The 27,930-nt window shown below is 42.6% G+C and overlaps 2 long non-coding RNA genes across 2 annotated transcripts in view; one reads left to right on the top strand and one right to left on the bottom strand.

Annotated features, from left to right (window-relative positions):
- The window catches only part of LOC117068378, a 92,957-nt gene extending 91,835 nt beyond the window's left edge, over positions 1–1,122 (top strand). The window contains exon 5 of the long non-coding RNA XR_004431095.1: positions 637–1,122. This is a non-coding gene — a long non-coding RNA (uncharacterized LOC117068378). The remainder of the gene's footprint in view (positions 1–636) is intronic.
- The window catches only part of LOC117068377, a 94,675-nt gene that overhangs the window by 54,707 nt on the left and 12,038 nt on the right, over positions 1–27,930 (bottom strand). The gene's annotated exons all lie outside the window — the stretch shown is intronic.

Here is a 27,930-nt window from a genome sequence, read left to right on the forward strand (position 1 = left end):
GTGAGGACTGTGTGCTTGGCCAGGCTCTTTGGAGCCTACTTGGTGTCTCTGAAGGACTGGAAGTAGAATCTGCTTTTAATTAAGGGAGCCCTAATACCAGTCTCTGCCAGAATGCCAGAAATTACAAATCCGCGTGCCCTGTCCACCCTCTCTCCAGTGGAGACTCTTATCTGATCTTAAGATCAACCTCAGGCTAAAAAACAAAGAGTGAACCAAGTCAGTCTGTATGGAACCCTAACATTCTCTGTCTTGGCGCTTCCCCTGCTGAAGACAGCCCACTGCTCTTACTTCTTACAGCTGGGTACCACAGATTTGATGGCTTTTTTCCTTCGTACCTTTCCCATTCCCACCCTGCCTTCCTGAAAATAGCTCCTGTTTGCTCTCTAGACCTGTGCTAGTCAGTGGGTGGTCCTGGGCATCTGAGCTGGTGCACTGAGGATTTGTGCTGATCTGCAGTGAGATCGGTGGAGATTTGGAGGGCAACCACTTGGAGACTTTGATACCTAATTAAGCAGAGTAACTTTAGGTCTGTTAAATCTAATAATAACTTTAGGCTTGAATTTTAGTGTATATTTTTATTCCATTTTCTTAGTAATTCATTGTTATTGCATTGTATTTTTATTTTTATTGTTTTAGAGACAGAGTCACTCTGTAGCCCAGGCTGAAGTGCAGGGTTGCCATCATAGCTCACTGCAATCTCAAATTCCTGGTCTCAAGTGATCCCCCCTCCTTGGCCACCAAAGCACTGGCATTACAGGAGTAAGCCACCACACTCAGCCTGTTATTGTATTTTATGAAAATGCTCACCTATGGTGGATTGGAAATGCTTTTAAACATGTATTTTTAAGTCAAGATGTCCTCTCTCTGTCTCTTAACTTCCTATGACTTGACTAGCAGGTACATTCAAGTAACTTCATGTATCATGAAGCAGATGGAACAGGCGACTCTCCATTCTAGAGATCCCTGGCTGTAAGGGGCTATCCCCTTTGCTAGTGTGGGAGGTCAGTATGCCTTACAGAATGAACCATACGGATTCAAAGACTAATCCCAAATATGCCAGGATTGTCACTTTCATTTCATTAGACTTTCTAAGCCCAAGGAAATTGTTGTTTATGCTGAATGGCTGTGTTCCCTACACCTGGTAGAAAAGAAGCCAAGTTCATGAAAAGGCAGGACAGCAGGTGGTTTGTATGATCGTGTGTTTAGATAAAGCCACCTGCCTGTAAAGAGGCACCTCGGATCCTTTGGATTTTTCCTCTCCAGTGTTCCAAGAGGAGTGCAATTTTTAAAAGTACACATATGAAGACGTTGCCTTTTGAATAAGACCTCCAAGAGTAACTAAGATTTCCCAAGGTTTGTCTCAGCCCTTAAGGGCAAACATGATCAAACATTTGCTTGAACTGATGCTCCTAATTGTCTGTTGCTGGGTACCAAACCTCCACAAAACTTGGTGGCTTAAGCCAACAGCAAGTTTGTTTGGTTCCTGAAGATGCCATTTGCATAGGGCTCTGTAGGAAGAGTGCATCTCTGCTCTACCAGACATCAGCTGGGCAGCCCAAAGGCTGGAATGGAGTCATCAGAAAGCCCCTCGCTCATGGCTGGTGCCAGCCCTGGGGAGATGCAAACAGCTGGGCCTGGACCAGTAGGGGCTTATCCCTGACCCCAGCATCTCTCTCTGTCCTTGCATGGTCTCTCCACATGATCTCTCCAGCACAGCACCTTCAGGACAGTTGGACTTCCCATGTGTGCCAGGCTCCCAAGGCACTTGGCCCAAAGAGACAGCCATGAGGAAACACTACCACCTTCCATGGCATAGCCCCAAGGTCACACATTCTCTTCACCAAGGTAGTCAACAAAGTCCTACCCTGGTGCAAGGGGAGGGAAACAGACTCCACCTCTTGGATGAAATGAGGCAAGGTTCTGGAAGAGCATGTGGAACAAAAATACTGATGCAACTGCCTTTAAAAAATACAGTCTATCACCACAGATACACAGCTACAGAAGAAAAATATGCAAGCAGTTCACTGAGAGTGTCGAGCAAGGCTAGGTGTGAAGGTGCTCGAGTGGCAGTCAGCTCTGTTTCTCCAGCTTTGATGCCTGTGGTGGCCCAGATGTAGCTGAGAATCCCCCAACCCCTGTGGTCATGGCAGGCACTTGAAGCCACCTCTTCAAAGAAGAATGAATTGATGGGACCCTTTGCTCTTTCCCACACGTTCCACATGCATGTCTGGAGTCAGAGTCATTGTCTGTGGCTCTGATACCAAGCCCAGCTAAAGCGTTCCACCCTGACCTGGTGGAGTCATCCAGATCAAGAGCCTCTGCCTCCATGCAGCCCTCCTTGATCCTCCTCCTCTGGCCACATGCAACATTCCACCTTTTGTGCCACAGCTGGACCGTCCCATAAGCTCCCTACCCGAGTGTGTTAGCACATCAGTGCCCTGAGTCATTGGCTTGTGTTCCCCGAAGAGCCCATAAGTCCCTCAAGGCCTGAGGCCACATCAGCGGTTTGTCATATGCCTCACTGTGCCTGGCACAGTGACTAGCACACACGGGCCATGGACTTTTGACATGTATGACAAGGAAAGAACAGATGAAATCCCAGAGATTTCAAGCTGTTTGTTTCGTTTCCATAAAGAGAAGATGAAATTTTATTTGGCTTATATTTGTTTCATTGGGAAACCCACTCATATACACACTCTTATATGTAACCTTGATTATGGTGAACATGCATTTGTCTGTGAGTGTGTATGTCTGTGTGTAAATGTGTGTATGTATACGTGCATATTTTGTATAAGAATAAGTCTGCAATTGTGTGTGTTAAGGGTATAAAAAGTGTGTATGTCTGTATATGTGCTTGTGTGGGTGTGGGGATATTTATGTGCCTGAGTGTGCACGTTTGTGTGTGTCTGCATTGGTTGTTCATGTGTGCTTGTGTGTAAATGTATGTATATCGGTGTGCATATGTATTTATGTTTATGTCTGTGAGTACATATATGAATGCATGAATATATGTATGCTTGCATGTGTGTCTACATATGTGCATGTGTATTTGTGTGTGTGTGTTTCTGTCTGAGAGCATGCACAAAACCACTCATCCAAGAGGCTGGCAGTGGGTCTGCAGGCCTGGGCCAGGAGGCGTCCTGCCTTCATTGGGAATTCCTCCAGCATCCCAGGGAAGCCATCCTCACTTCCTCTCTGGGACCAGGAGCTAAGCAGAGGTCAAGTGACTTGCCCCAGACCCCACAGCAAGTCGGTGGCGGCTCTGTGAGGGTCTGATTGCCAGGCTCACGCCCCTCTGCAGGCCGAGCTGCCTCGCTGTGGCATGTTGGCACCAGGCCCAGGCTGCGCCGCCCGGCTCTGAGAGCTCCCATTGTGGCCGAGAAGTGGCGGAGTGCCATGGCCCGGCATCCGCAGGTGACGGCCGAGGGAGGAGTGACTCCCGAGGCAACAGGAAAAGGGCACCCCTCATTTTGTGTGGCTAAAGGGTTGGAAATAACAGACATGTAAAAGAGGGAGGGGGAGAGAGGAAACCAAAGCTAATGAGGAATAAAGAAGACGTGGAGAGGGACACACATGGAGAACGGTGGGAGCCGTGGGCAACGCGGGAGCCCCGCACTCACACAGCAACAGGAAGCAGAGCCAGCCGGGGGCCGCCGGCTCAGGAAACGTTTTGTTTCCTCCTTTAATTGGTGACCCCGCTCAGAGTTGCTGGAAATGGGCATAGCCCGAGAGACTCGAGTGTGGCTGTGGCAAACAATGGGCTGCTGAATGGCCTGGAAAGGCAGCCAAGAGTGGGTGCAGTCCCAGCGCCAGTGGAGCTTAGAATGGCTCTGCTGGGCACAGAAAGAAGGCTCTGAAACTCTCCCGAATTGTGCTCCCAGCTGGGCTCTCCTGGAAAGCCACCTGCACAGAGGTGCCCGTGGATGCGAGAACTCTCCGTGAGAGATGCCCAAACGCCACTGGAAATAGAGTCACATGAAGAAAACTGCATTCAGCAGAGCATGTCTCATCTAGTGTGGGCAAAAGAGATATTTTAAAATAAGCTTCCAGGGGTAGGGAATCAGAGTTCCCAGGGGTCAAGCTTAGGTAACTACCGGTGGTTAATGAACTTCTACCTAGAGTGGCTGGTGCTGGCTAAGAACCGGCTTTTGTTTGATGGACTGGGGCCTGTGAGTTAGGGACTGGGCACAGTCACCTGGGACAGCCAGGGACCCACCAAGCCACCACCAGCCATTGCTGCCCAGCACCCCTCGTGGACACCTCTCCTCAAATGAACAAATATTGAAACATCAGCTGAAAGGAACACCAAATTATTTCCCATACCTGGACTTGGTCAAAATTGCAGGACTTATTCTAATACCAGGAAAATTAACCTAAAGTAGAAATCTCAAAAAGGGGCAAATTGTAGATAGAGACAGGACATACTATTTGTCTTCCTCTTCTCCTAAGACACCTTGAACATGGAGGAATCAAAGAATAAAAATCTCTTAAGAGCAAAGGATAGCAGTAGGGAAACCAAAAAGCAAAGGATGAGAGGTTTCTAAAAAATAACGCTAGGGCCTGAGTGGCCAGAGCGTACTGATGAACAAGCCTGTGTGAGGGAAACGGTGGCTCAGAAGGCACAAGAGGGGACCGCAGGGAAAGGGCCACCCTGCCAGCAGGACACAGGCTCCGCAGCCAGCAGACCAGGACTGAGCAATTGAGGAAAAGGGACTGCAAAATAGGAGAGGAATTAAAAACCTACTCCCAACCTACTGCACCATTCATTTCTTACACCCTGCCCTACTTTTCCTCCAAGTCTGAGCACAAAGAGGGCAGGCTGCCCACCCAGCTTGTTCCACTAGCTCCTGGGGAAGAGAAAGACAACGGCGACAACAAAGCTTTCTCTTCTAAATTGAACACGCTTTCTAGGAGTTAGGAGCCAGGACTCCTAGAGTGTGTACCAGCACCCATGGCCATGCACTCCTCATTCTGGCATTCGGGGGTCCCCAGGCCCAAAACCTCCTTCCCTGCCTCTTCTCCCTAATGTGAAGCCTATCCAGTCAGTTAGCCCTGCCTTCATGCAGGCGCTTCACCCAAACCACGCAACTAATAGCAGCAAAAGTGCACACCAGCTACCTAGAAAAATGGATCCACGTCTTCCTTCTTAAAAATGAACACCGAAACAGATCACCAGGAATATGGAGAATACTAACTACTACATGAAGCAGAAGCACCAAACAAACAGAACTAAACACCACCAAAGGAAACAAACACAATTCAGGCAACCAAAGAAGAAATTAAGAAAAAAAAAAAAAAAAACACTCTAATTAATGACCTCAGAAGGATTTTGAGATTATATCACATCTACAAAACAAGAATGAAATGTTCTAAAACTTGAACAAAAAATAAGAAAGAGCTCTGGGAAATTAAAAATAGGTTTTCTGGTTTTGAAAATCAGATGTAAATGTTGAGAAATATTGTCAAGGTAATTTCCTAGAATCCAGAGCAAATATACAATGGTCAAAATCATAATAGAGAAGGTACAATGCACAGAGAATCAATTCAGGAAAATGATCTGAGCATTAGCAGTTTCAGATGAAATGCAGGGGCACAGGGGTAGTGGAGAGGGGATTATCAAAGACATGCAATAAGAGAAGAAAGGCTGCCAGAGAATTTAATCTGAATCTACATCTTTAAATGGCCCACAGCATGCCAGCAAAATGAGTGAAAAAGGATTCAGAACTGTGTACATAGTTATGAAATATCAGAATCCCAAGGATATAACAAAAATATAAAATGCTTAAAGACAGAAAACTTAAGGCATATACAAAGGATTGAGGCTTATACTAAGATCAACAATACTGAGTGTTATTAGCCAATGCAGAAAAGTACTCAAGTTTCTATCAGAAGATTAATTTACAATAATTTTATACTCAAATTAATGTATGCAAGAATTTTATACCCAACCAAACTATTATTAAATCTAAGATAAAATAAACACATTTTTAATAATTCAAGGACTCAGAAAATAAATCTCCTAATATCTTTTTCACAGAAATTACTTAAGGCTGTGCCACAACAAAAGAAGAATAAAAATTAATAGACTGAAAGAGTCACGTACAAAAAACAGTAGAATGAGCCCTAAAGTGCAGCTAAAAGAAATGCAAGAGTGAAAGTTGTAAAGTAGGTCTATAAAGCAAAAATCCAAATCAGAATAGAAAATACGTAGGCTCCACAAAGAATATATTCATGAAAGACTGGGATGAAACCAACTGATAGAATCAGTAAGAAGTTTAAAAATAGCTGTGGCATGGTGACATCTCTACAAGAAAAAATATATATATAGTCATTTTTCCTTATTCTCAGGGAATGTGTTCCAAGAACCCCAATGGATACCTGAATCCACAGATGGTACTAAACCCAATGTATACTGTTTCTTCTATACATACCTATAATAAAGCTTAATTTATAAATTAGGGACAGTAAAAGATTGACAACAAAAACTAATAATAAAATAGAAAAAATGTAACTATATATTGTAATAAAAATTAGGTAAGTGTGTAAGTGTGTTCTCTTTCTTTCTCAAAATATAAAAAGAGTTGACTGTGGGTAACTGACTGTAGAAAGCAAAACCTGGGATAAGAGGAGGAGTACTAGGGAAACAAAATTGTGCAAGAGAATCAAGCTTCCACTGTGAAACAGACTACACTGTGACATGATTGTGAGAAATCAATGGTGGGTAAAAAGGGGACTCTGTTTGTCCTTGGTGCTAGAAACATCCTCCTTTGAGTGATGTAGGATTCTTGGCATGGAACTCATGAAGAAGAAAAGGCAAATCCACTTGGCCCTGCAATTCAAGGTAGATATAAAGGCATAATAATGTACACTTAGTTTATTGGTTTTCAACTTTTAGAACCAACTTACAGGGAAAAAAAAAAAAAACCAAGATTATTCAAATGTGATTACAGAATGTAAATGTTAGCAACGTAAACACTGTAAAAGTGAAGACAGAACTAGAAATACATATAGAAAAATAGAGAACTGGTGGAAGAGAAAGGGGGTGAAATATCTGATCTTAGACTGAAAAGAATCAGAAATACAAACTACCATCAGAGAATACTATAAACACCTCTACGCAAATAAACTAGAACATCTAAAAGAAACAGATAAATTCCTGGACACATACACCCTCCCAAGACTAAACCAGGTAGAAGTCAAATCCCTGAATAGACCGATAACAAGTTCTGAATAGTTCAACCATTGTGGAAGACAGTGTGGCGATTCCTCAAGGATCTAGAGCCAGAAATACCATTTGACCCAGCAATCACACTACTGGGTATCTACCCAAAGAAATATAAACCATTTTACTAAAGACACATGCACACATATGTTTATTGCAGGAATATTCACAATAGCAAAGACATGGAACCAACCCAAATGTCCATCAATGGTAGACCGGATAAAGAAAATGTGGCACATATACACCATGGAATACTATGCAGCCATAAAAAGAATGAGATCATGTCCTTTGCAAGGACATGGATAAAGCAGGAAACCATCATCCTCAGCAAAATAACACAAGAACAAAAAAGCCAAATACCACATGTTCTTACTCATAAGTGGGAGTTGAACAATGAGAACACATGGACACAGGGAGGGGAACATCACACACTGGGGCCTGTCAGGGGATGGGGGGCAAGGGAAGGGAGAGCATTAGGACAAATATCTAATCCATGCAGGGCTTAAAACTTAGATGATGGGTTGATGGGTGCAGCAAACCACCATGCCACATGTATATCTATGTAACAAACCTGCATGTTCTACACATGTATCCCAGAACTTAAAGTAAAATAAAATAAAAAAAAGTATTAGGATATAGTGTCTGTACTTGATGGAACAAGAAATAGAAATCCATATATTTTGCTTAAAATTAACTATAAATTTAAAACTAAATCTTTGGGCTAACCCAGAAGCAGATTCTAAATTAAGGATTCAACCACAGGTGGTTTATTTGGAAGGTGAAGAAAATATCGGTAGAGGAATAAGGAGGCGGGATAGGGAAAGGAAGCAGCCTTGAAAGGGCCTGTGATCAAGTCTACCATCCCTGCGGGTGATCGCTGCACAGGTGGGAAGTCAAGTTCAGATCAATAAATGCAGGTGCAGCCAGCTGGAAATCAGGTCAGTGTGCCCCCAAAGTGGTAAGGGCAGTGGGATACAGGTATGGCAACAACAGCTGCCATGTATGTCTATTGCAAATTAGAAAGGGAGACACATTCCCAAGTAGGCATGTGCTGTGCCATAGTCTAGGACATAGCTAGGTAATAGGTGATGCCAAAGCAGAGGAGGGTGAAACTAAATGCTTAGAAGAGGGGATAGAGGAAATAAGCTGATTCACCCTGAGGAACTAGTTCAGGCTAAGGGATTGGAGAAGCAGCTGTTAAAGAAAGGGGTTGAGGTCTGAAGATCTCATGAAGAAGGTGGAAAACTTCAGAGGGGAGCTGACTGAGTTCTGTTTAAGGAGCAGCCAGAATGCTGAGGGGAGGGAAAGGGAAATGGAGTCAGAGTGGAGTGGGAAGGGATTAGGGCTGCCTTTCTGTTTCCCCGGAATTAGGGCTACCTTCCTCTTTTCCCAGCAGTAATTCTAATTCGGATTTGCAACCACTTGCAGCCACTTCTGATGCCGAAATCCCTACCTCTGGCTAAGAGTAAGCACTCAATCAATATTTGCTGAATGGCTGAATGAATGAATGTGAACCCTGTCAGAGTATAACTAGGTATTTCAACTGCAAAACATCTTCTATGAACTGAAGCTGGTGGCATCTTCTGAGGTGCCTGGTTGAGGCATTTTGTTTTACCATAGCCATTCTGCTGTTAATAATAACCACAAACATACAATAAACCCCATGTCTTAGATCTGAGGCAAGGATTGGAGTGTAAGTAATTATTTGGGAGATGACTTCAAGAAACATGGGTAGGGGAGTGAGGAAATAAGGCAGGGAAGAGTGCCAATGAGCAAGATAGTGCTATGAGCAATGGAGGCACAGTCCTTCCAGCTTGGGCATTTGGGGAGATGGTGTGGAACATGAAGGTGGATTATTGATCCACAAATTCCTGTCCATCATGCTTGAGAGCTGCTTCCAATGGATCAACCCTTTCCTTCTCCCCCCACTCCACTCCACCCAATCCCCACCTCCAGCCCTCCCTACCCACAGTAGAGCTTGCTTCCCAAGCCCCAGGAAGCCCCAGGTGGAGATGTGCATATATGCTTGAGGAGGAAGCCATTGATAGTGAATGCTAAGGGGATATGAATGGGGCACTGACTACATTTGCTACAGATTACCTAATGCCAGGCACATTGAACAATAAAAAGAAAAAGAAAAGAGCTAACTGGGCTAAAAAACTGAATGAAGGCCAATATACCAAGAATATAATGAATAAGAGGGAGAATGGTAAGATTAAGCCAGGAAAGCGGTAAGAATCAGGGAGGGCCCTGTCAGCCAAGTGTATTAATTGGGATTGGCTACACTATGCCAACCAGTAAAAACTGGGAGGAAGAAAAAAGAGCACAGATATCAGGGAATAGAAAAAATCTTGGAGTCAGAGTGGACCCTAAGCTCAATGAAAGTTATAAAGAAAGCATGTGAGGATGATGCCCTTAGGAGCACCTGCACATGTATGAAATGTGGGGGTCAAGGACCAGCCTCTTTTGTGTTAAGCAAGCTTGATTGAGCTCTAATTGTGTCTAGATTTAGTCTTCTCACTTTAAAGTGTGTGTGGAAAAAACAGTTGAGGAGATTTGGCAAAGAGCAATGAAGAAAGTTGAGTTTGCATAACAAGCCCAGAAAAAGAAGACAAAATAGCTATCTACAAGCTTATTGATGTTTATTGTGAAAGGAACCCCAGCCAGAGGTTGCTTCATTCACAGGAGAGATGGTGAATAGAACCCTGGAGTCTGACTAACTCTGTCCTCAGAATCCGCATGATGCAGTCCGTGCCACCTTGATCATCATCTCGGTGTTCAGAGTTCCCCTGCATTGGTCCAGGGTACCTTACTGGACCAACAATTCAGTTCAAACTTCCTTCAGCTTTCCCATGGAGTCATGGGAGATTTTTAGGGGTTTCCCTGCCCCTAGAAGAATAAGTTGCAGCTCCTCCCCTCTAAAAGCTCTGATAGCAGGAGAAAATATCACATTTGAGTAGTTTGCATGTTTGCCAATCTAAAGATGAGGAGTTGGTAAGACAGGAACATGGAACCCTTTCTGTTTGTATAATTCCATGGGCACTAAACTGTAGTCTTGAGTCAGAATCCTACATTTTTCATTAAGGGTCTGTAGAGAAATCTCCAAAAAGATTTCTGTCTTCTGACTTTTTCGGTCCAGTATCTGAATATCTTCATCCGTGGTCAGGAGGGAAGAATGCAGTTTAAACAATGAGAATAATATTAGTAATAATAATCGCTGTGAGCTTTCACCAAGTACTACTAAACGGCAGATGCTGTGCTGCCCGTCTGTTCCCACATATCTACTGTGGCATAAATAAACCACTCAAAAATGTGGTGGCTTTTTAAAAACATCATTTATTTAGTTTCTGAATCTGGCATGTCAACCTGGACCAGTGGGGAACATCATCTTTGCTTCACGTGGTGTCAACTGGGGATGCTTAAATGGAGTCTAGGAGTTCATTTCCAGGATTGTTCAGATCTGTGCCTGGTGAATTGATGCTGCCTGAGAGCAGCATCAAAATGCTGACAGCAGTGACAAAATTTGGGGAGGTCGTAGAGAGAAGATGAAGGAGTTGCAACAAATAATAGACTTACTTATGCACACCTGAGAAAGATAACTCTAACCTGGTCATGGGAGTGCCCAGAAGCAAAACCTAAGAACCCATGAAGTCTACAATTCTGGAGGCACCTACTCCAGAGAATGGGAGCCCAGCTGGGCCTGAATTGAACGTAGGGGAATTGGATGCAAACCTATGGAGGAAGACACACTTCCAGAGAGCTGTGTCTCCCTCACTGTGTTAGAAGACTGAGCTTGACTCTCCTGGAGATAAAGCAAAACGTTTCTGGACTGGGGGATATCAGGCACATGGGAGGACTGGTGTCCATACTACAAATAGTTCATTCTATGGAATTTCCACACTGAGTACTGGAACCCTCAAACCTATTTACCCCCAGACTCACTGGTCAATAAATATACTGCCCAAAGGAAAGTGAGAAGATTATTCTCTGGGAAATTTGACCAATACAGGAGAAAGGACCTAGATCCTGACATTAAGAGTTCTCCTACGATGACCTGAAAAGATTACCACACAGTGGAACTCATAAGTGATGAGCCTCAACTATATGCACAAAATTTCCAATCTGCTTTTCAGTGCTCCACTTTTAAATTTGAGTAGACAGCTAAGGATCCCCAGACTTATAAGAAAAGCTCTAGCAAGAAGTAGATCTCCCATAAGAGAAAACAGAAAAAAAGTAAATTAGAAGAAACAGAGCCCATGTAGAAAGACAAAAATTATACCAAAAAAGTGTCATTAATATTTTCAGAGAAATCAAAAGAAGCTACTATATCAATGAATCTAAAACAATATTCTGTAGAAAGGGAACAGTCAGAGAACAAAAAACGAGCTCTTAAGAATTGAAAGATATGCTGGGCATGGTGGTGCATGCCTGTAGTCCCAGCTACTGCGGAGACTGAGGCCGGGAGACCACCTGAGGCCGGGAGTCCAAGGCCACAGTGCACTGCGTGATCAAACCTGTGAATAGCCTCTGCACTCCACCTGGGTAGCGCTCCACCTGGGTAGCACTCCACCTGGGTAGCGTAGCAAGCCTCTGTCTCTTAAAAGAATAATTAAAAATGTGATAGTAGAAAAAAAAAACTCAGCAGAAGTTTGGGAAGTATAGTTAACAAAAGCTCTTTAAAAAAAAAAATAAGAGACATAGAACTTAAACTTTAAAATACCTTTAAAATTAGAAGATCAGTCCAGGAGGGTCAATAACCACCAATGAAAGTTCAAGAGTGCAAACATAGAGAGGAGAATATTCTTTTTTCAAGTAAATAAATAACTCAATAAGGTTTACCGGAACTGAAAGACATGAGTCTCCAGGTTGCAATCCCCTATCAAATATTCTTCAAAATAGGTGAAAATAGATTTATACCAAGGCTTATTATTTGGTAATTTTAGAGTATTGGAAACAAAGAGAAGACTCTAAACATTTCCATAAAGAAAATAAAATTGTGTACACAAACGATTAAGAATCAAAATGTTTTTGGACTTCTCAACACCACCAAAGCTAGAAAAAAAGTGTTTCCAACCTGAAATTCTGTATTCAGCACGCTGTCAACAAGCACAAGGATAAAATAAAGACATTCTCCAACTTTTCAGGCCAAACTTTTGGGTCTCTTTTAGGCGCCCTTTTGCAGAAAGCAACTTGAGAGGTGCTTCCCCATGTGGATTTTACCAGTTCCTGGTGAATGATGCACCCACACAATGAAGACAAGGCACAGAGTAATTCAAGTAGTGAAATTTGAAAATATAGGTTTCTCTACCCTAATAGAAAAAAACTTATTTTTTTTTTTTCTGGTCATAAAATATAGGGAACTTCAGGTTAAACCTGGAAGATCAAATACAAGTATTGATCACTGTTCCTTCCTCAAACCCTTCTAAAATGATTTAAAGGAGCAGAAATTGAAAAGAGGCAAGGAAATGGCAGGGGTGGAGGCAGTAAATCAAGAAAGAAAGATGTGGTATCCAGAAAACATTCTTTTGAGGTGAGATCCATCCCAAAAGAAAAGCAGAAAGAACCAGATGCTGACAGTTCAGGGAGCTTCCAGGGTGGCCGGGGGAAGCAGGTCCGGAGAGAGGCCTGCAATCTTGGGACAAGAGGATGGGGACACCCAGGAGGGGTGTCATCAAGATGATAAAGCTGCTCCCAAAATACTTGAATATCCTTGAGGTAGGAGACTGGCAGGACTTATTTTCGAGTCACAATCCCACTGATGGAAGCAGGATCTAGCCAGAACAGGATGCAGGGAAGAAGCCACCCAAAACCAACAGACAGCAACGAAAGCAACCTCCAGTTGGCCTCACTGCTCATTACCATGAAGACACTTCCACTAGTGCCATGACAGCCTGTAAACGCCATGGCAACAGGCCATGGCAACAGCCTGGAAGTTAACTTAAATGGTTCCTGAAACTTCCCGCCTCTTTTCCAGAAACTTCTCAATAACCCACCTGTTAATTAGCATGTGATTCAAAGTGGGTATAAATACAGTTGCCAGTGTACACTGCTGATGCTGGGCACACTGCCTATGAGCCAAGCACTGCTTTTTAAAAGTTGTTTTCTCTCACCACTGACCTTGAATTCTTTCCTAGGTGAAGCCAATAACCCTCCCATGCTAAGTCCCAATTTTGAACCTTCCTGCCCTGCATCATCTTGAGAAGAAACAAGATTCCAGCAGAAAGCTTGAAAATGAATGAGTGATTTTCTTTTAATAACAAGCAAAAGTTTTTTAAAAAGAGACTGTTACCAACTTTGGAGGAGAGGTTGTACATGAATGGAAATGTAAGTCTACACAGCACATGGTGTGGCTTGGCTGCAAGTGGTATTGACCTAGAGTCATAATACTGCGCATATCTCACATTGACTAATGAAATGACCACAGTGGAATGATGAGGGATGGAAGGAAGGTACGGAAGGGGTCTGAATCCTCATCTTCCACAGCAGGAAGTCAATATATAATATCTAAAACCAAGCAATAACAAATAACAGTAAAACCACTCAATTTGAGATGGAGTAATAAATATCAAACCTGGCTCTGCTCTTCATTAGCTGTTACTAAATCTCTATGAATCCCAGTCTCCTAATCCCTAAAACGGTGCTCTATAAGAATTCAGAGTTGTTGCCTTCTAATACTGGTGAGGGTGAGGGAGGTGACAAGGTAGAATCTCTCTTATTACCAGCCTTACGGGACTGTACAGTTTTTTAAACAATACACCTGTATGACTTTGTATTTGTGTAAAATATATATTTAAAGAAACCATTTGCATTTATAAAATTTAAATTTAAAAACGAATAAAAGGAATTCAGGCCTATGTAAAATAGAATGAAGAAGCTTTTGCAAAATTCTTACCCCCAGAGATATCAACTAACTGTTTAATACATGTTCCTTCATCTTCTTTTCTGAACACTATTAAACTAAAATGGTATCACATTAAACCATATTGCAAAAATCCATTATTCTCAAAGAACAATATCTCTTGGATGTCTCTCTTTGTCGATACATGTGGGCAATCTCAAAAACACTATTGTGAGGACAATATTAATGACTGCCGAGCAGAGCCATTTTGGGGATTAAATGCTTATGAGACACTGAATGTGGAATCACTATGTAAATTATAAAGCAAGATAAGTAATGTTGGTTATAGCTATAATTATAGTTAAAAATATAGAAAATCTGATCTGCAGCCAAAGTGCTTGATTAAGTGGTGTACTCCATGATCAACAGATATTCTCATTCATCATACCCAGAGATCACAGAAATCACGGGAGAAGCTGCTGGGTTTTCAGAGTACACCTGAATTAGAGCATGCCATGCATTATTTAAAACCAGGAGAAACAGTCTAACAGATGTTCTAGATAATGGCTGTTTGTCATTGATATTATCTCCTTTGTCTGGGAACATGTACTCATGTTTATAGAAGCCCTCTTGGGTTCCACATACTGAATAATGATGGAAATGATTCTTTAAAATGCAGCTGCTGGACTATATTTTTTCAACTGAGAATCTAGTGTGACCAAAACACAGCTTTGGGCTCACAAGCCAACTGGTCGGCCTGATGTGGTGCAAGAAGCAGTGTGCAAACTGGCTGTGCTACTTACTAGCTGTTACTAAATCTCTATGAACCCCAGTCTCTTGATCCCTAAAGTGGTACTAACAAGGCTTTCCTTTCAGATTTGTTATGCATATAAGAGATAATATGCATGATGTGCCCAGCATATTGGAGGCATTTACTAAATCAAATATATTACTACTTTGTACGTACTTATGTGGAAGTAATGCTAGGAGATAACTTCATTTGCTTAAGCTAAAGCAGTGAAAACAATTAATTCCTAGACCCATCAAACTGAATTTGAATTCATCCAATATTAATTCTATTTGTGTACACCTAACGGTGACCAAAATCTATAGCAAGTAGGCCATTTACTTTGGTGTCCAACCCAGGTCTGAGTCCAGGCTCAGCAAACTTAGAAACAAGAGGCCTTGGGCAAATTACCTAATACCCTGAAGCTCGGTTTCCTCATCTGTAAAACAGAGATAATAATAGACACTTTAGAGTATTGTTATAAAGACATAGTGAGGGCATACTTGTAAAGTATCTATCATAGTACCTGCTTCATTTTAAGTGACCCATCAAACATAGCTATTGTTATTATAGAACTCAGATCCTCTTAATATCGCTCACTAGCAGGAAGACTCTACTGCAGGCACTTCCCAAGTGGAAACATACTTGCAGACTAGTAGATATTACAGAGTTTACATGCTTTTATAATGAGAAAATACCAGAGGTTTTGTGTCAATATCAGTGCGCTGATGCATTATACTCTGCAGGTAATAAAAGACTGTAAGTAACTTTCTTTTAGGGCTTTAACAGGTTTAAAATGAAAAGGGTCTGACAGCAAATTGTTTTTATGTTAACTAAATTAACCAAAACAAAAGCAGCAAGAAGGAATAAAGGAAAAAGAGTTTGTAAACCTTAGAATCCAGCCTTGACTCTGTTCTAATTCACTGAATGACCTTGGACAGGCCCAGGTCTTTGTTTCTTTGCTTGTAAAATGAAAGTGTCCCTCTGTCCTTGCGAGAATTCAGCATTTTCTTGGAGGTGTTAGTCAATGCAATGAGATGAGGAAAAGAAGTTAAAGGTGTAAGAATGTTAAACAATGGGTCAACATTGTGATTATTTTGCAGACAATATAATTATCTACATAAAAAAATTCTAGAAGATGTGCAGACTATTAGAATTAATAAAAGAGTTCAAGAAGATTTTCATATGCAAGACACATTAAAAATTACTAATGTTCTTTTATACCAATAATGACCTATTCTTGGAATCAGAAAAGAAAAAAATCTCTTTATCATAGCAAAACACTACAAGACGCCCAGGAATAAATTTAACAAAAGATGCACACAACTTTCGTGAGGAAAATTATAAAATGTTATTAAAAGATATGAAATGAGATTGAGAAGGTGTTGAGGTGAAATGGGTCCATGTTTGAGAAGACTCAATATTATAATGATAGTGATTCTTCCCAAAACTAATTTATAAATTTGACAGGGTTTCAATCAACAGTCAGACCAAACTCTTTCTGAAATTTGATACACTGACTCTACAATTTATACAGAATTATAGTTTATAACCAATGGTGATTTTTGGCCCCAGTTGACATTTGGCAATATCTGAAGTCTAGATACAGAGACCAGAGATGCTGTTCATCATCTAGAGCACACAGGACAGACCCTACCACAAAGAATAATCTAGACCCAAGTACCAATGGTACCAAAGTTGGGAGACCCTAATATAAACAAGCAAAGGCTCTGGAATGGATAAAGACTAATTTGAAAAATAACACAGAGGGAGACTTGTCTGCAGTTATCAGAACTTAATATAAAATGTTAGTAAATATTAATAAAACTATGTGGAAGCAGTACAGGGGTAGACACATTTGTAAATGCAGCAAAATAGAAAGCCCAACCCACACATAGATGCGATATGAAAGAGGACAGCTGGACAGCCACTAGCTGTGTGGCCTTGAGCAAGTCACTTAACCTCTCTGTGCTTCTTTCATTCCCTAATTGCAAAATGAAGATAAAAGGACTACCTCCCTCATAACTGGTGGGAAGATTTGATTAGGTAACCCAGGCAATGTGTGAGAACACAACCAGAACTCTGAGAAGGCTGGCTATTGGTGATATTGTTGTCTTCCTGGCCGGGCGTGGTGGCTCACACTTGCAATCCCAGCACATTGGGAAGCCAAGACAAGTGGATCGCTTGAGCTCAGGAGTTCAAGACCACCCTGGGCAACATAATCAGACTCTATCTCTACAAAAAATACAAAAAAAATTAGCCAGGTACAGTGTCGCCTGCCTGGGGCCCCAGCTACTCAGGAGGCTGAGGTGGGAGGATTGCTCAAACCTGGGAGGCAGAGGTTGCAATGAGCTGAGATCACGTCACTGTGCTCCAGCCTGGATGACAAAGCGAGATCCTGTCTCAAAAAAAATTGTCTTCCTGGCCGGTGGAGGTGGCTCACGCCTGTAATCCCAGCACTTTGGGAGGCCGAGGCAGGCGGATCACAAGGTCTGGAGATGGTGACCATCCTAGCTAACATGGTGAAACTCCGTCTCTACTAAAAATACAAAAAAATTAGCCGAGCACGGTGGCAGGTGCCTGTAGTCCCAGCTACTCGGGAGGCTGAGACAGGAGAATGGTGTGAACCCTGGAGGTGGAGCTTGCAGTGAGCTGAGTTTGCGCCACTGTACTCCAGCCTGGGCAACAGAGCGAGACTCCGTCTCAAAAAAAAAAAAAAAAGAAGTCTTCCTTATGAATGTTACATGTCCTAATCACCTAAAGGATTAATTGAATTGGGGGGAAAAAAGCTAGTCGATTCTCAATTATCCATACTATTGGAAACAAGCAGTAACACAGAATATACATACTACAACTAAGGACAACCTAAAACTGCACTATCCAAGACAATAGCCACTAGCCACGTGAAACTATTTAAGTGTTAAAGTCAAATAAAATTTAAAATTCAGTTCCTCAGTAGCACCAGCCACATTCCACAAGCTCAATGTTACATGCAGCCACCACTACCATACTGAACAGAACCGAAGATAAATATGCATATCATCAGAACAGTAAGCTCTGTTGGACAATGCTGATCTAAAAGCCATATGTGAAAAATGTACCTTCCTACTTCTATATGAAAAAAGTATTCATTCTCTAAGAACAGGTAAGTAGGTTTTGGGGAGGCAGATAGGTCGAAGGTGAGGGGTCTTGGGTTACCATTACACATAGCAAATCACATATTCCTAACTAATCTACTTTGGCTTTTTCTTCATTTAAAAATATTTTATTTTACATTTTTAAAACTTACTTCAATGGAACAGCCCTTTAAGATGCAAATCTGGAAGTCAGGCACAGTGTTTTACGCCTGTAATCCTGTAATCCCAGCACTTTGGGAGGCAGAGGTGGGAGGACTGCTTGAGCCCAGGAGATCAAGACTTGCCTGTGCAACATGAACATGGTGAGACCTCATCCCTATAAAAAATCAAAAAATTAGCCAAGTGTGATGATGCATGCTTATAGTCCCAGCTATTCTAGAGGCTGAGGTGGGAGGATTGCTTGAACCCAGAAGTTCAAGTAAGCCATGATCATATCACTGCACTCCAGACTGGGTGACAGAGCAAGACACTGTCTCAAAACGAAAAAATAAAAATAAAAATAAAAACTCATTTCTGTGGGGAAAAAAAATCCAGTTTAAGACATCTGAGTAACTCAGCATTACCAATTAAGATGCCACTATGGGTGGCACTGTGACTCATAAGAGAGGGCCATGCTGCTGGGCTATTTGCACATGAATATCCTGGTCTGAAGTCATTACAAATCCAGTATGTTTGCGACTCAGTAAGATGTCCTTACTTAGTTTTTCTATTACTGTTATCACGGTGGATCAAAACAGATAGATGCATTTACTGGTTCCCCTCTAACGATAATAAAAAGAAACAGTTTATAAAATCAGATTATATGAAAAATTGCCTAATGATAATAATTTATAAGCTCATTGTGGAATAATGATGTATTCAAGAGTTGTCGTTATATGATGAAAGAAAGGTAATATGAAAGATTTTCTCTGTGAAGAATGACTACAGATGAATTGCGCCGAGATACAATTCTCTGATAAGGGACAATAAGAACCTCTAGAACACTTCATAATAGACTACTCAGGGTGAATTGAGGATTGCAATAAAAGCCCATAAATTAAAAAGTTTCCATATGATTTCTGATAAAAGACATGCCAAGGTGAAATAAAGAATCATTGGAATCAACTGATATCCTGCCTGTAGCCAGCAGGTCATAAAGGAAAATTTTCTAGGAAACTATATAAAATATAATTTTTTAAGCTCGGAATTTTCAAAACCTGGGTTTCAACTACATCTTCTTAGAATTCTTTTGCTAGGGAAAAGAAAATTTTAGAAAAGAAGAAATAAGCTTTCAGTGCAATTCAAACTGCATCCATTCTCATATCAAGACCCAGAGAAAATGGGTAGATGATGTCTACAGTATAAGCACATCGTATTAATCTGTCAGAAGTGGATGACTTCAACAAGCTCACAATTTTTTTAACAGATGAAGAACCAGGCCACAAATGAGAAAAACAGGCAACAGGGAAGCTAAGTAAAGGGTCCAAGGTCACGTATTTACAAAGGGTGAAGCCACAATTTCAACCCCAGCAGGCTGACAGCAGGTTGAGAGCTTGTGATCACCACTCTGTAGTTGCCTGAATACAGCATATCTGTCCCAAGCCACACTACGCAGCAGCCAATAGGATGAGGTGAAGCCAGACATTCCTGGGTATAAAGTTCTTCAAGACACATCAAGCTAAAAGAAAAAGAAAGTGTGGGAGGGGGGATGGAGAAAGGAAGTTGCAAAATAATGCATATGATCACAAGGAGTAGACAAATCCTGAAAACAAGACCATGCCTTTTCTACATGCATGTTAGCACATGTAAACACATAGAAAATATATGCACACCAAATATCTAGAATATACACCAGAATGTAACTGCAGGTACCTTTGGGAAGGGCGGTGGGGTTGGAATTGAGGAGGGAGAGGGGTTTAAATGGCATTTTCACTTTTTTCTCTGTGTACTTCTTTATTGTCTGATGTTTTCTATGATGATAATATATTCTTGAATTATCTAAAAATTAAATAGCCGATATGTGCATAAATATATAACACCTCCCCACACAGAAATATGTCTAGACAAAATGACTACCTTAAAGTCATAAAATCTTTCAAAACATTACCAATTTGGATAAAAGAGACAAATGCCATTCTATTACTTGCTAGGACTTACAAGTCATTCAGTCAGGTTATTAGTGATTTTTTTCCAAACAGACGTCCTACAAAAGGAAGAGTGTGGGAGTCCAGGAAAGCATGAACTAGGACAGACTCAAGCTTGTGTCAAGACAAGCGTACCTCCATGTCCTTCTCTGCACAGTAAGGATCAATAATCATGCCCCTGCCCAGGAGGGCTTCTGGCGTCTAGTCCTTAAAGGCATGGGATGGCAGCATCAGAAAGATTCCTGGAGCAGTCTGGGTTGTGCTTGTGCGTTTCACCAAGCTCTCTGCTTTCCCAAAGATCCTGTACACTATCTGATATAGTTTCAGAAAACCAGCCAGGTATGGTGGCTCATGCCTGTAATCCTAGCACTTTTTTTTTTCTTTGAGATGGAGTTTCACTCTTGTTTCCCAAGAGTGATGGAATGCAATGGTGTGATCTTGGCCCACTGCAATCTCTGCCTCCCAGGTTCAAGCGATTCTCCTGCCTCAGCCTCCCCAGTAGCTGGCTTGCAGGCACCCGCCACCACACTTGGCTGATTTTTTGTATTTTTAGTAGAAACAGCGTTTCACCAAGTTAGCCAGGCTGGTTTTGAACCCCTGACCTCAGGTGATCCATCTGCCTCGGCTTCCCAAAGTGCTGTGATTACAGGCATGAGCCACCTCGCCTGACCCAAACCTAGCACTTTGAGAGTCCAAGGCAGGCAGATCACTTGAGCACAGGAGTTCAAGACCAGCCTGGGCAACAGGGCTAAAGCTCCTCTCTATTAAAATTACAAAAAATTAGCTGGGTCTGATGGTGTGCACCTGTAGTCTCAGCTGCTTGGGAGCCTGAGTTGGGAGGATCCCCTGAACACAGTGAGCCAAGATTGTGCCACTGCATTCCAGACTGAGCTATGGGAGTGAAATCCTGTCTCAAAAAAAAGAAAGAAAGAAATCCATAAATCCAAGTTTCTTAACCTCAGCACCATTGACAGTTTGGGCTGGAGGACTCGTTACTGTCGGTGCTGTTCTGTGCTCTCTAGGATGCCAAGCAGTGTCCCCGTCCTTTACCCACTTGATGCCAAAAGTGCCTGTCTCAATTTTGATTACCCAAGTCTCCAGATATTCCCAAATGTCTCCTGGGGGACAAAGTCACCCCTGTTTGAGAACCATTGCCCTAAGTTATTATACTAGCTAAAGCTGATATAACTCCATCGTCATGGGACCTTCTGAATAGACAACCCCTATTTTATATACTCCCACAAATAATTATAAAACTGCTTCCAAGCAGAAGTATGTGGAAAATAAAAATAAAATTTAAAAAATACAGTAAGGCAACTGTAGTTAACAATAATATAATGTATATTTCAAAATAGCTAGAAGAGAGGTTTCTGATTGTTCTCACCACAAAGAAATTATAAATGCATGAAGTGACAGATACGCTAATTACCCTGATTTGATCATTACACAAGGTATGCATGTAATAAAACATCATATTGTACCCATAAATATGTACAATTATTATGTGTTAATTTTCAAAATAAAACAAAACAAAAAGAAGTATTTGTGTAATGAGATATACCCACTAAAGTTCAATTTTAGGAGACATAAGTCATCAAATCTTATTTTTTAGCAAAGAGTATTTAATTGGTGGGCTGAGGGCTCTTTGGAAGAGTGGGAAGAGCAGATTGTAGGTTAGACTTCCAGTTACTCTCAGCAATAACATGCGCCTGTTCCTCAAGGACAACCACAAACCATGGGACCATCAGGGAGACAGAGAATCAAGAGGCTCTGGGAACACACCACCTTTTCTGTGATCCAAAGATCAGTAAGGAAACCATTATCATCTCAACTATTGGTCTAAACCACAGCACACCAGACAGATACACAAGGGCAAAATAATGAGTGACCTTCCCTCCATTGATCTCTTGACACTACAAAACTTGACTGCTGGAAAGGAACCACAGCACAACCCCACATCTCCAGGTCTGCTTGCCAGAAATGCACAGGAATGCAGAAAGCACAAAGTGGAAAAATCAGAAGGCAGGCTCCACTCTACCTCTGCTACAGAGACACTTTCCAATGACGTCTCAAAAAGAAGAAAGAAAGAAATCCATAAATCCCAGTCCCATGGGAGTCTGGAAAATGTGTTTTTCGGCTGAAAAGCCTCTTGAGGAGCACTGGGCAGGCCTGTCCACCAACAACCCCTCAGCATGTGGCAGGGGGACTTGCGCTTACCAGGACGCCAGGGCAAGCCTTTCTGAGAAAAGCGTGCTTAGATGAGATTTGATGGCTGAGGAGGAGTTATCTAGGCAGATCCTAGAAGTCTTCTAGAAAAGGCAACAATGGTGAGATACTAAAGAGCCACGGCCCAGTGCAAACCGATGAGGAACACAATGTGTATGGCTGGTGCAGGGAGATAGTCATGGTTTAGACAGTGCATGAAGAAGGGAACCTGGTATGGTCTGCATAGCAGTCCCTGCAGGTGCCCTGCCCAAGCCCCTCAGTGCTGCCCTCGCACACCAAAGGCTGCTTCCTGTGTACTCTGAAATGCGCTGACCACAAGCCCACAGGGTGAGCCAGTCGTCCTGGCGATCCGACGCTTCCGGACGCAGCCCTCACCCAGCCACAGACAGTGATTAGGAGCACAAGAACCTCAGCTTCTTGGGCTCTTCCTTGTGAGCTCGCCACCATCTCCCAGAGTTTCCTAGAGGAACTGTGCTCCAGTTGCCAATGTAACTGGCTTCCCTTCCCTGTCACACTGCCCCATCCCCTGAAGATGTTTATTCAGATCATCACTCGAATCTTTGTCTCAGGATCTGATTCTGGGGAAATCCAAACTAAAATACCCTGAAATACAAGTCGTCTTCTAAGCCCTACCTACTCAAGGGTTATAAGTCAACGTGAGGCAGATGTGGGGAAGCATCTGAGGGAGTTCAGCCATGACTGGCTTTTGCAGTCAAGACCCTGGTGCTGTCCACAGCACTCCAAAAATAATTACCCAACACAGCTGACAGCAGAGGTGCCTGACTTTGCAGGTCCAGCTCTGGTGAGAACTGTAGACAGACAATGCTGCATTTTTTCACATCTACACTTGGAAAAAACATTTGCTAACTTAGCAGGGGCCTCAGACTTTGAGCAAGTCATGGGACTTCTCGAAGAGCCTTCAGAGCTTGGAAGCGTCCTCAGCCCACCTCCCAACTACTGCATGCATCCAATTAACCTGCTCTGACTCGGACATTTCCAATATTCTTCACAAATATTAAACATTCCTCTTTAAGTGCATCAAGAGTTCACCTACTCACAAGTGTCATCAGTAAATTCTAGTGGCTTAGTTTAGGTAACCGGCAGAGCGGCTCTGAGGAAGTACATGGCCATTTTTTTAGGGCTGCTTACAATGTAAATCCCATTCCCTCTGCAATAGGGAAAACAGCACTGGACTGAGTCTGTAAAGCAATAGCCACTTGGTCTACATGACTTCATTCTGCAGTGCTATAAAGGAAAACCCCAAACTTTCTACTCCAAAACAATCTTCTAATAAAAACAGCATCAATATAATAATCGGAAAGCAAGAATTAATTCATATACATGAAGTTCTAGAAAAGGCAAAACAATAGTCCCAGAAAATGGGTCAGTGTTTACCAGGTGCTGGAGTTGCAAGGATGGGTTGAATACATAGCAGCCTGGAGAGCTTTTGGAGTAATGGAAATATCCTATGTCTTGATTGTGAAGATGGTTACATGACTGTGTACATTTACCAGACTAATCAAGCTATCCACCAAAAGTCTACAGATTCTATTCTGTGTAAATTATACCTCAATAAAGCTAATTGAACTACTTTTATAATTTATGAAAAACCATTCAGTAGTTGTCCCAATGATATGTTTTTATCTGTTGATGTATAGTAATATATGTTACCTATTCAATAGATTGTCTGTAGTTAATAATAATACTATAAATATAAGATAAGTCATTTTTGTTAAGTGTATTCTTTATTCTCTGGAAATTTTAAAAACTACCTGATTGAAATTCTCCATCCTCTAAGAGAATGAAAGGAGACAATAAAGATCACTGGTTTTGGAATCAAACAGATATGGGTTCAAATATTGCCTCTGTTGTTTTTCTAGCTGTATGACTTTGGGAATTTTACTTAATCTTTGGTCAAACTCAATGACCACAGCTAGCTTCAAGGGAATCTGGAAAATGTCCCATTTGTTCTATGCAACCATCTCTCCAGCTATAAATTTCTACAGAAGAAAAAGCAAGCAGATTTGGGTGAGGAAATGGGGTGCAGCTAGCCATATCCATCACAGGGTGCATTTCCTTTAACACACATTGGCCTTTGGGAATAACCCCACCAAAAGCAAATTCTGTTTCTTTAAAAAAAAAAAAAAAATACTTGTCCTTCTACTCCACCACTCACACCAAACATAAGAACCCCATTGACTCGTGAGCATCGGAAAGCGTGATCCCTCTGTGCCCACACAGGGAACCTCTCTGAGGGAGGCTTTCTCCCAAGTCACCCATGTTACAGTGGGATCCGCCTCCCGTGTTAGCAGCCAGCAGCCATGGTGCCGTTCCTAGCCCAGAGACCACCATTTTGGACAATCTTTCCCTTTGTTCTATTTGATTTCTCTCCTCAACCAGATGCAACAATGCCCATCTATGCTCAGCTCACAAGCAACCACCAATATGGTCACCCTTGTCAACCTAAGTCCCTTGGAAATACAGTGGGCACCTGTGCCACGTCTCCTTGTGAAATCAGAAAATGAGGCAAAAGAGAGGAAAAGATTATTTCAACATGAAAGAACAGCATATTACATTTCCTATGTCATCAACCCAGACAGTGGCTTTAAAATCAGAACAGCGCTGGAGGTGACTCCAGCCCCTTGCCATTTTGTGGGGCTCCCCAGGGAAGATGGAAGGACAGACAGTAGTAACACAAGAGGCAAAGCATTAAATATGAGGATCTCACATCCTTTTGGTGCCAGCAATAGCCATGTTTGCTCACGGCTAACCAGTCAGGGAAGGAGGATGATTTATTATAAGCTGTTGCAGAATATATTATGCAGGGTAGAGGCATGGAAAGGTCTTTGATATGTATCTGAAAGAGCTTCAAACCCATAAAAGAGATAAATTTTGTATGAAGAGTGTCACTGAGAGGCCGGGAAGAATCTCCAACACATCTTCATATCACAGGGAATAATGAAGGGCTGCTCTAAGCACACAATCCGGGCATTAATTTCACTTAAAGAGGCCGTCATTAGCATATCGATGCACACAACTTCACACTATAAGCCGTCTGTGCAATCGGGAAACACAGCTAAAGACTTCACGGTCAAGGCCTTGATCCATGGTCAAGGCCTGGAATGTGTGTTTTCTCAATTGTTTTGTCTTGAAATGCCGACCTGATGTCTGGTTCCTTTCTTCTAATCCTCCAAAACCACAATTTAAGAGCAGTAAACTGTCTTCCTTTTCTTTTCCCTTAACTCCCAGCTCCTGTGTAATTCCCAGCTTCTGATCAAAGCCTCCTGGAATACAAGCTCCAGTGGCCTGTGGGCTTGTTCAATGGCCTGTTCTCTGAGGGTGCTACCAGCACGGCCCTGGCTCCCCACGGCCTGTCTCCTTCAACCCGGCCTCCCCCGTTTGTCCAGGCTTTAGAGAAAGCAGGTAAGAGCTCTTCTGAAGCGGCTCACAGCACCCTGCCACACAACCAGTTACTAGGCAGACAACATAATATTTGTCGAGAACGCCTCTTGTTCTTGAATTATGGTTTCCTGCTCCAAGCTGCTGCTGTTTGAATTGGGCTGCACCTAATTATGGTTTTATTTGCTTTAATAAAGAGATGTCCAAGTGTGCGGAGAGTTACACACAAAACAATAATAACAATAATAATAGTAAAGTGTCTCTCTAAACATCTGCAATTAAGGCATTTGTTGTTAATTGCATTAGTTAACCTCCCCCATGAAGCAGCTGGTGAGGTTTCCACAACAAGGAAAAGAGAAAGCCAATTCCCAGAAGTATTGGGTTGGCAGCTTCTGGAGAGCCCATCCCCTGGGTTACCAGCTCCCTGTGCTTTCGGATGGAGGTACATTCCCACTGAGCTGCCCGTCACCCTGAGACCAGGGACCAAAGCGCCCTTCAGCTGGAGCATCATGGCCAAGCTCTTGCAGGCCACTGAAGCCCGATGGGATGGCCAGAGCTTACAGAGAGCCAGTCCTAGTGAAATAGCAATCATTGCAACATTAATAATAATTAGAGTGACACTGATTCAGCCCAGTTCTCAAGTCTGCAAAGCAGGATGACCCAACAGAGCAGCCCCTCCCACTATGGTCCAAGAGGTGGTATCCTGCCCTTTGCAAGACACAACAGGAAAATTTGGTGGAATCTTGATCCTAAACATGATTGCCCCTTCTGCAGTGGACTAATGTGATTGTACCGTTTTGCAGAGACACATAAATATTATCCCATTCTCACAAGTCCTGGAGACTCTAGGGGCATGTGACTGTCCCATTCTGCAAACAAGAATAACAGCATAACCAGGAGGCATTCACCCTTAATAGCCAGGCTCCAGGTCTCCTGCCCCTGCTCTGTAAGCCACAGAGCATATGACCACTGTCCAAATTTTTTTAAAAACTGAGGTGACATGAGTGAGCCTTTGTTTCCCACCCAAGGAACTAGATGTCCCAGATTTATCAAAATATTTTCAAAAATCTGAACCACAGCTATTACATTAATTCTCCAATTTTGGTACCTTGGCTAACATTAATTGTCTTCCATTAAAAAATTAGGAATATGTAAAGAATGAAATTTCATGTATTCAGTCAGCAAACAGTTGTGTGTCTAATACGCGTCAGGCATTTCACTAGGTGTTGAAGATCCAACAAAGGCAAAGGAAAAAATACTGTCATGAAGCTTCCACAAGGAAGAGGTAATTAATCAAAGATGCTCACAGTGAAATGTAAAAGTGTGGCCATGCTAAGTATCTGAAAGGAGAGGCATGGGCGTCATAAGACACATAACATGAGGGAGGCATTTGCAGGACAAGTTGTGCATACGGGGAGGCCTGGGCAGACAAGGAGAGGGGCAAGGGCTTCCTGAAGAGGGAAGAGCATGGGCAGAGGTCAGTCGTGAGAGGAACCAAGCCATGACGGGCTGGTGAGGTTGGAGAACAGAGAGTGGTGGGGTCGGGGGGTAGAGAGAGGGGCCTGAAGAGGTGGGCAGGGGCCTGACCCAGAAGATCCTTGCAATCCCTGCAAAGACAGAAGACACTGGAAATCCACTGGTGGTGTAGGCAGGGGAGCATCAGAACCAGGCTAATGTTTTGAGAACAGAACTCTGGCTGCTGGGTGGAGAATGCATGTTGGGAGGGCGTCAAGAGGGTGGGAGACCCAGCTAGATATGAACCCTGACTATGGCGGTGGAGAGAAGCAGAAGTCGGCATCAAGACAAAATTGTGAGAAGCAAAATCAATACAATTTGGCAGTGGAGGAGGGGCCAGTGATGCCCCCTGGGTTAATGGTAATGCCACTGTCTGTGCTGGGGGAATCGTAGAGGAGGACGCTGTGGTTTGAACACTGTTTGTTTCCACCAAATCTCCTGTTGAAGTTGATTCCAGTGTGTCAGTGCTGGGAAGTGGGGACTACTGGGAGATGTTGGGGTCATGAGGTAGATCCCCCATGAATAGAGCAATGCCCTCCCATGGGAGTGAGTGAGTTCTCACTCTATTAGTTCCAGCAAGAGTTGCTTGTTAAAAAGAGCCTGGCACCTCCCCACTCTCTTTTGCTTCCTCTCTCACCAGTGATCTCTGCGAGTCGGGGTTCCCCTTTCACTGTGAGTGGAAG

Source organism: Trachypithecus francoisi, unplaced genomic scaffold (genome assembly GCF_009764315.1).
Source record: "Trachypithecus francoisi isolate TF-2019V2 unplaced genomic scaffold, Tfra_2.0 Lachesis_group21, whole genome shotgun sequence".
NCBI lineage: Eukaryota > Metazoa > Chordata > Mammalia > Primates > Cercopithecidae > Trachypithecus > Trachypithecus francoisi.